We start from the raw sequence: 9,990 nt of genomic DNA on the forward strand, positions 1-9,990 counted from the left end.
CGACATCACTTCCACTGCACTGCATGCTTTAAAGTGACACCAAACATAAAGCACACCAGCCTTATCTGAGCTGAAGAGCCTCCCACGGTGCAGGGCAGGCTCGGTGTCCAGATAATGAGCGAGCACTGAGGTGTCTCACCACTCATTTGATCACAAACACATTGGAATGGACAGGGCAATACGCTTCAGCCCTTTCAAACCAGTCGGAGGGGTGATCAGAGCAGGGGAATGTACATGCCACCATGTTGGTCACCTTGCCGAGCATCGTCCGCCGTTTTCTCAGTAGAGCAGGCTCCCTCCCTGCCACCTCCTCTGGCTGTTCAGCTGTCAGAGAGCTTTAGTGGTTGTGCTAAAATCCAGACATGAAGATACTGAACCACTCAGCCACAATCAGTGCTCCAAAAGAAATAAATTACAGAATGACGGCAAACATATGTTAGGATTTTATTCGGGTTTACTTGTCTTAGATGAGAAAAGTGGTGATGGGAAAATGTCCTGAAATAATCAAATCTGAGTGTTTATGTTTTGCACCAGTAAATACTTATATGAGCACAAACAGATTTGTGCACAGGTGGTAGAAATAATGTGGCGTTCTATAAGTGGCTGTGTAGTGAGTTGACGATTTGTTTTCAACTCTATGATCTGGGTTTGATTGCCGGCTACATTAGATCCGTGAGAAGTTCTACTGTGAGAGAACCCCAAACATCTTCTGTTAATCTAGCCCAAAACCTGAGCAATTACACAACTTGTAAACATAACGATGTATATAAGATTGCTAATTTCTCCAAATTTGACTATATCCTGTTTATTTACATCAACATTTCTGAATTCTTCAACACCGTGGATTTTGTGCCTTGGCAATATTTATTTTTCTTGTCCTACACTAATGTTGTTAGAAATGTTCTCTGCAGCATCCACACAGGCTACTACAACATGGCTATTGTTAAAAAAAAGAACAGGGTTACAATATTTCAGTGATCTTTTGGATCATGTGGGTAACCTTCAAAATTACAGTCTTTTGAGCAAGATTCCCTCTTTGTGTTTCCTCATACAGACTTTCTTTGTTGAGCTGCAGTAAACAACAGATTATAACAGAATGAACAAACATTCTTTCTTTAAAAGTATCCACTTGATGAACTCAGACTGCTGAGGCCTCATATATAGCTTCACATACAGGACGATGGATTTTGTTCATATCTCTTACATTATAATTATATTAGGAACATTTTTTTTTTTCATTTTCATAATGAACAGAAGGAATAATTACATAATGCAAAACCTGTGTCAGGCTCAGTGGCAATCAAGATGAGACAGACATGCGGTGCAGAAGCTTCGTTAGGTGTCTGATGTTGCTTAAAAGGAGAAGACAACAGAGAATCTTCCTCATTGTTGTCTTTACTCTGAAAAAAAAAAACTCAGAAACCTGTCGGGTAAAATACAATCAACTAATCATTGTGATTATTGATGTCCTCACATATCTCTGTCAACACTGTAGCCCAAGCATGTTGTTACATATATGAGGGAGCACAAATCAGCTTAAGAGTAATCCTTAATGCATAATATGTATAAATCCAGCTTTACTGTTCACCTTGATAAGTATGGATTATAATACATCCTGCACTGACACAGAATGTTGGGTTGTAAAGTGCTAAGGCTCAATGTGAGTGTAATGTCTGCATATGCTGGGCTGCCCAATCAGAATGCAGAATGTGAGGGGCTGGGGTGGTACAGGAGGTGTCCATGGGTTCATCTGCCAAGTTCATTTGGAGATGTAAGGTTTTGATGGAAAAGTTAAATGTCTCCAACATCTGAACCTTATGCAAAAGAAACAGGCGCCAAAGTCTGACTCGTAACAGTCTGCGGAGAACCACGAGACTGGTCACCAGTGTCACTCTCAGAACTTTATAACATGAAAGAACTGGATGACTATGGAGACATGTGAAGTGTGGTTTTAATGTGAGTGCTGATTTCATTGCAAAGTAACTCTCTATTCCCCAAATATAATAAAACGCTTTAATGTACTTTTTACAAATACATTGTAATGCCTTTTTATCTCAACTTCTTCTCATCAAACTTTATATTATAAAATTATAAAATTACAGCAAAATAACTGGACACAGGGAATTTAAAGCTGAATCAAAGTCAGTGTTTATGTGTTTATGGAGGCATTTTCAGGAGCATGGAGCATCAACAAATCTTTTAGGGATTTGTAACAGTGAAAATGTGTTAATTATATGAGGCTACATGTTGACATCGCAGTGCTAAAAGGCTTGGTTCTGGTGTGAAAGATTGTTGATATGCTAGAGTGATTGTGTGTGTGTGCGTGTGTGTGTGTGTGTGTGTGTGTGTGTGTGTGTGTGTGTGTGTACATGTGTTTTGTGGGCTGGTAGGGAGAGTTTATACTGAGGCATTAGCCATTTGTTGGGCTGTGTCAGATCTAGTGCCAGAAAAACAATGTCTGGCAGAGAGTGAAACCAAATAGCAGGAACTGTTCAATTGACCCCAAACATAAGAGGAACAGTTAAGAGAGAGAGTTAAGAAAATGTTATCCGTCTTCCATAATGGAACACACGTCTGCTTTAGATTTATGACTGTGTGCATTTGCAGATAAAAATGATGTGAAATACAATTCCTATCACCAAACGTCTAGTTGCTACGTAACTAAAAGAGGTCAGGCGTTCCCTGTGAAGAGACGCGGTTCCTTCAGAGACATCCATTCATCAAGTGCTGCCAACATGCCATAAGTACAAAGGACAGCATATCCTTCACTGGCTCCATTTCTCCTTTTGTTTGTCTTTCTTGTCTCTTTTCTTCTTTTAAACTCTTTTCACAGTCGTATTTAACTTCATTAAAATAGTCGCAGCACAAAGAAACGACAGTATTTCTTCTTCTTTTTTGAAAGACGAGTAGACTTTGTTGGCAGAGAAGCATCACTATAACTTGTAAGTTTGCTTTTATCTAATTTTTGATGCTACCCATAAATATCAAGTCCTTCTATTTGTCAAGTGAGCAAACCAAAAGAATTTAAGGAATATGAGCTTTCATTCAACTGTCAGATGCTCTCCATCTGCAATTCATTGAGGTACATATAAAAGGCTGTTTAATGGGTCTCTAAGCACATGTCGAGAAATGCCCTTCATCTACCCCAACCAGGGCAGGTGGAGACCGGGGTGGCTCACATAAAACAGAAACAAATTATGCTCAGGACACTTGAAGTTCCAAGTCCACCATAAAACATAACGTGTCATTAATGAAGTCGCCTTTTCTTGCCCTTTTCCCTCTTTTTGTTCATAACAATAGCAGCTGGGGAAATAGTCACCAGATCTGCTTCAACTTTATAGTCTCTGCGACCATGAATAATTTACTTTGATTGCACATATCGGAAAAATAAAAAGGAGATTTTTCAAATGACGGGTTATGGAGATTTTCTTCCCGGAAAGAGCAAAGAGAATTCATAATGGAGATAGGTGACAATACATCAAAGCAAAATTTCATAGACTGATAAGAGACAAAAGAACAGCGAGTTCAAAACACTGCCAGCATTTCCCCACTTTGTTCTTTAACTAACCTTACTTTTCTTTACTCGCCCACATTCAAGTCACGAGTCGTGGCTGGCTGAAAGTTCTTTTTCCTCCATTTACTGTATTTATATTCAACTCTTGAGAGGCAGCATGCATTACACTATGTGCAAATGTGAAAAATAAAGCATCAGAACAAGAAGATTTCATCCACAAGCACCATAATATATCAAACTATTATACTGATGATATCAATAATAATTTCATCATCAATTAACATGCTTTTGTATTAAAATCATTTGAAAACAAACACCTGGACAGACCAGAGTTAAATACATTTTAACTTTGCAAAGTACAGGATGTGATTTTCAAAGCTGAGTGATGCAGTAACTAGTCATAGGTCTCGATGGTTGGTTTCTGCAGCTGGAGAGTGAATTTCCAACACACAATAACAAAACACTGAATCACTCCTGAGCTTCTTTCTCTTTTCTCTATAGTCTGTTTATTCCCCTTGACATTTTGTTCTCATTATATTTCCATTATTGATCTACAGGTGAATGTCTGCTTCTTGCTGATAGTTTTTCTTTTTCTTGTCACTTCCACTTTCACTCACAGTCAGAATCACTATTTTGATGTCACCATGATTTTTCTGCTCATTAGTCCCTGGTTGCTATTATTTAAATATCATTGTGATTGCCGTTCTGTCTTGCAGACCTATTGTTGTGGAACCCACCTCCTTCCCACCATCACCCCCTCTACCTTCAGGGAAACTCAGCAGGAAGTTTCCATCAACCACATGCTGGCTTTACATCACCAGAACCAGGACCTCACTAAATATTGTCAAACATTCCAATTCATCTCTTCTGCTAAAAAAAGGCTTTTCAGGCTCAGTGGCTAACACACATATAAATTCACACAGTTTATTCAAAAGACATATCCTGTACTCCTGTCTCATAAACGTCTGCATATTTCTTATTGTTGTATGGAACCATTTACACTCTGACAGAGGAGGGTTTAATAAAGCTCATGGTGCGGCAGCTGAAAAGTGACAACAGCTTTCTCCATTCTGGACTCTCTCTCTATTACTTCCAAGATTAACTATTGATCAGTGGCTATAATTTTAAGGGTCACCCAAGTTGAACTCATCATTTAAGGGTCAAGGGGGGTGCTGCAGCCAATTGTGTGAATTAATTTCACTCAAATGAATTAGGTTGTTTATATGAAGTCTGATTGACATTCTATATTTTCTTATTGTGAATGAATGCCCTGAAAAAGATGAAAAACACTTGCACACCAAATCCACGCCTGAACGCAGTCCCCATTACTCACAAAATGTTTACTAAAAACACCACTTGCAAATTATAGAAAATCTTGTAGTTTTATATAAAAGATGTGTTGACTATTGTTAAATATTAAGGGCCACAGACCAGTTAAGAAAACATTGAGATGAGGACTTACCTGCAGGTTTTGGTCTTTTCATACATTTTGTTATAAATATTATTTTGCTAATAGGTATTTCAGATCAGTTTCTTTTCATTAATATGTAATTCTTATGAATTGCTTCATTATGTTATCAGATTTTTCTATAGGTGGAAGCAGTTATTGTGTCCCTAAGAATGCGTTGACGTTCACACATAGACTCACTGAGAAGGAAAGTTGCACTTGTGACAACACTCACAGAAAAAAGGTATTTGAGAGTTCAGGTGTTGCTGTCACCGAAAAATAGCGTCTTTCAACACTTAATTTTTTTTTAGGCTGCACTTCTCTTGCTCTTTAAAACATCCCACAACTTGTATCAAGGCGGAAGAAATTAGTGAATTCAGTGAAAGGTTCAGTGATCTTGGTTCCAGCAAACGTTGATCTTCAGCTCCTTCACTTCGCACTACAGACTCAGGCTTTGTGAGCGTTCAAAGACACCTCATGTCTGTTTTCAGATTCTGTCTTCTCCCCCAGAAAACATATCCTTATCTTTCATCTGTCAAGTCACATTTCTCTGTCTCGATATAAGTCAGCAAGACCAAGCTGCAGCATGCTCGCTTCACAGCATAAAAAAGAAAGAAAAAACAGTGTCCATAGGAAACAAATCAGCCATTTCTAAACTGCGTGCCACTGCTCAGACAGATTAAACTTCTGATAACTGCAACAATATTAGAGGAGAAGAGAGCAGTTACCCACTTTACATTCAACACCTCCTCCTTGTATCTTGTTTTGACTCTGTGTGATCTTCTGATACAATAAAGGAAGGGTGGATGATCATCATATCTTCTGCACATTGAAAAAATCACACTCCTGAAGAATAGTGCACTCAGGGAGCACAAGATGGTATTTTATGTGCACAGGAGCGTGTGAAATGCTGGCTCTCTGCCACCGATTCCCCTCATTGCAGCGCATGCCAGTACACATTGACGAGTGCGGCAAAGCCAAAGGTGCGAGTCACACTCAGGAAAGTTTCAGAGTATTGAAGTGAAGAAGCCTTCATCACTCGCAATGCAAACATAAGAGCTCTGAGGGTGATGTCAGTAGCTGGGCTGGTATCACCTGCCACCTGGAGAAAAACCCTCTAGATTTTCATGACAGATTAAACAGCGTAGAGTGGAGATGGATTCAAAAGACAGCCCGTATTTGTTGCTGTACAATATCTATGGAGAATCTGAGTTTGACAGGCTTATGAGGGTGTGAAGCGTGTTTTGTACATGCTCCTTGAGTTTGATGTGCACTTGGTGCAAACCAGAGTGACAAATGAACATTAAAATACGAGAATATTTTGTGACTTGGAGACCTAAAGGCACATCCTGCAGGTGCAACATCACAAGATAAAAATCTACCCTCTGTGCAAGATGGAAGTTACCTGACAATGATTAATAAAACTGTTGGTGAAAAGATCTACCCTGATATAAAGTTGTCTTTTCATGACTGGGCGGTTACACTCAATAGTCATCTCACAATGCATCTTTCTCCAATTCTGAAGGAAACTTTCTTTCCAAAGACTGATGAGCCATATTGGACTGATTATAGAGACAACTGTCTGAGAGTCACGCAACACCACAGCACATGATCCAAGGGGAACATTTGTCTGTTCAATTCAGAAAGGGAGAAGTAGTAAAAACTATTTTGAACCTCATAAAAAGTAATATTATAATTTCTATTAGGTTATATTGGATTTAAAACTAGCCAACTGAGGATGAATCTGTCACAGAAGGGTAGACAGAAGTCAATTTATATTTATGTGATTTGTGATGTGTAAATGGCTTTTCTCTCAGGACCAGCAGCACTCAGATGTCAAGGGTTTGTGATTATTCTCAGTTCATGTCTGAGTTCAGAGTCAGTCCAACATTAAAGGAGATAAACTCCAGCTGGTGCTCAAATTCTGAGATAAACAGAATTTAAATTGCCATTTCTTCCCAAAAAGACAGAAACGTAATAATTCATTGTGTTGACGAAAAATATGTGTTTTGCAGAACCAGTGTAAGAAATTGTTAACTGATGCACTTCAGGGCAACAACAGTTCTCTGCAGTCTTTAATGACTACTAGGAACTCTATCCATGCAAGTATGAAATTACAGAAAATGGGTGTGTGTGTTGTTGCTCTGAGGCAATACAACAGAATAAAAACCACAGACTGACAGAGAAATCCAGGGGGGTTTGGCAAACCCAGAAAATTTCTCAGTTGAATTTTGCAGTGCTGCTGATAATGCCACGATTAAAGGAAGATAAGTTAATCCACCAAGTCTGTGATTCTTGACATTTCATGATATGAAGCACAGGCCGCCTGAGGGGAGGATCACGTTTGTTTCAAGCTTCAGATGACCAAAAACACTGCTCATTTTCTCTTCTCGTCAACAAACTGCAGCCTTTGAAAGGTCCTAATGAAGATGTCACACTTTCTTCACCCATTGCTGATCTTGATTAACAACCACGACCTCAAGCTGTTGATTGTGTTGACTCTCATCGTGATGTAGGTTTGATTTGTTTTCCATTTTAATAAAGGTGCGCTGCATCTGATGGATGCTCTGGAAATGGAAGCGGATGCAACAATGTGAAGTTCTCCCTTCCACAACAATCACAACAACATGAGCGAGTTGCTGCCGCTCATTCAATCATCAAAACAACAATACAGACAAACATCCGCACACTTCATTAGCATCTCAGAATCAGGAGCTTTATATAGGAGCGGAAGACAAACAGGAAACACATTAATTGTGAATACAGTAAATAATATAGCAAATTGTTTCTGAGTAATTTAACCACAGCTGAGAGGCCACCTGTTGACGACTCCTGACGAGGAAAACGTGGCTCAAAGGAAATGCAAAGACACAGTTTCTTTCTCCATCATCTGTGTTACACTTATCTTAGGAATGTCTGCCACCAGTGACGACTCTGAAAAGTCGTCACTGGTGACCAAAATCAGACATCCACAGCATTCCATCATCGACCTCTTCCTGTAAACAGCCAAGTGTTTCCTGTGTTCAGGCACATGTGGCTGTATTGCTGGCCTCTGACTGCTGTTGCCTGTGTATCACTGCCTGGTCTGTGTACCACATCCCTGGATGTAAAAAGGTAATCCTCCACTGGCTTACAGTCACGTAATGGCACCCAGTCCACTGATACACTCAGAGGAAACACCATCTGTTACATTTTCATTACAGGCTTTGCTTCAAGCTAAGACAATTAAAGCTAAGAGAGTGCAAATGTTTGAGCCTGCACTGCCAACTTTACAATGTCTCACACATTCTTATCCATGGGACATTTTAATGACCAGAAAATGCACAATCATAAATTATCATGGCTAGCACCTGGTTTCAGTACATTCGGGTTATAGCCAGCTCATACACATTAACTGTTAATTTAGAGTAACTCTGCAGGCAGTCATCCCACATTGGTTTAAAATTATTCCTGAAAGTAGGGTGAGATTGAATTTTAAATTACTCCTAACTACTAAGTGGGCTGGTAATGGCACTATAATCCCCACTATTTCTCATTATGTACAATTGCTTGTGCTTTGTGTCAGTGATCAGTGAGCACCTCTGAGAAAATGCCGTGAACAGATTCTTTTCAAGGCACTTGGGCGAATTATCTTTCAGCTAAAAAAAGGACAGGCTTGGATAAGCATCTTTAGTCCTCAGGGCTCGGCCACCCCTGAGGTGAGAGGATTGATTCTCATGAAGTGGAGGCTTCAAGTGTTGCATGTAAAAATGGAAGGTGCTCTTGTTGTTGGATCTCAAGTGGGTGGCACAGACATGTTGCCCTCTGGGACCTGGAGCCTTAAGGAGACAATAGCCGGGCTGTGTGAAGCGGGAGCTGCAGAGTCGAGGGTCACGGGGCCCCTCTGCTCAGGTCCACACCACTAAAGTGACTGTTTAGTGACAACACATAAAAAAGGGGTTGTGTGGAAGACTTTAGTGGGGGTGTGTTTTTGGAGGTTGTGACCAAAGTCGGCCTATCCATCATGTGTCACTAAAGCCCTTTGGGGACTTGGATATATGGACCCAAAAGTGAACTGACGCCTTGTAAACAGGATTTCACAAAACTGCCTACATTTCTGCTTTTCAGTTTTCCACTCATTTATTGGTTGTTGTGTTTAGAATTGACGGGTCAGATCTGCAGACTCCTTGCACTGGGGCAGAGTATAGAATGTCGTAAGAGGGTGGGGAGCAAATTGTTTGTATTTTGCATGAATAGTGTAAAACTAACAAAATGTTTGCTCTTTCCCAATTCTTCCATGAGAGGATGTAGAAACTTGATTTTTCTTTATGGCCAAATACGATAAGAAAACTTGTTGTATGTCTAATGCCTGCTTACAGTTCTCACAATTCACAGCAAGAAATGCAACATTTCCTGTTTAGTGATGAGAAACATACAAGTGGATTTATTTTGTGGCTATTTAGGGGGGGTTTCTGTCAGCTTTTGTTCAGGGAGAGGATATAATCTGTGTAACAAAATAAAACAAATGATTTCAGGGGCCAAGGAACAAATCGTGCTAGCGAAGGGATCGGGCAGAGTCTGATAAGTTTTTTCTTGCAGTTACTCCCAGTGTCACAGACATTTACTTCAAACAGTGCGAATGATTTAAGCCATACCTTCAGCGATACAGGGCTTCCAGCGCCACTGTGGCTAAAGAATAGTGTGAGGAAGAAAGGTCTGTACAGCTGGCGCAGATACAAAAGCAGGAAAACATGAACCTCATCTCACACCTTCCCTTCTTTCATCTACTTCCCCTTATAAGCTGGTATTTTGATTCCTGGATTCCTGGCAAGCGGCACTGTTTGCAATTCAAAGAGTTTTCAACAAGAGCATCTGTTTGGGTATTATCATAAACCTGCATGCTCCCCCTACCCTTTACCTCCCTACTCCCTCTCTCCTCCCTCTCCTTCCTTTGCCTTGTGCATTTGCATGTTTGAGGGAAAAGGGGTGGAGAGGGTGGGTGATGGTGGGGCTTTTCCGTGACCCAACAGAGTCAATGATACATAAGCCA

General features: G+C 40.2%; 1 protein-coding gene across 1 annotated transcript in view; it reads right to left on the reverse strand.

Moving 5' to 3' along the window:
* The window catches only part of xpnpep2 (X-prolyl aminopeptidase (aminopeptidase P) 2, membrane-bound), an 85,137-nt gene that overhangs the window by 46,049 nt on the left and 29,098 nt on the right, over positions 1-9,990 (reverse strand). The gene's annotated exons all lie outside the window — the stretch shown is intronic.

Source organism: Paralichthys olivaceus, chromosome 9 (assembly GCF_024713975.1).
Source record: "Paralichthys olivaceus isolate ysfri-2021 chromosome 9, ASM2471397v2, whole genome shotgun sequence".
Lineage (NCBI taxonomy): Eukaryota > Metazoa > Chordata > Actinopteri > Pleuronectiformes > Paralichthyidae > Paralichthys > Paralichthys olivaceus.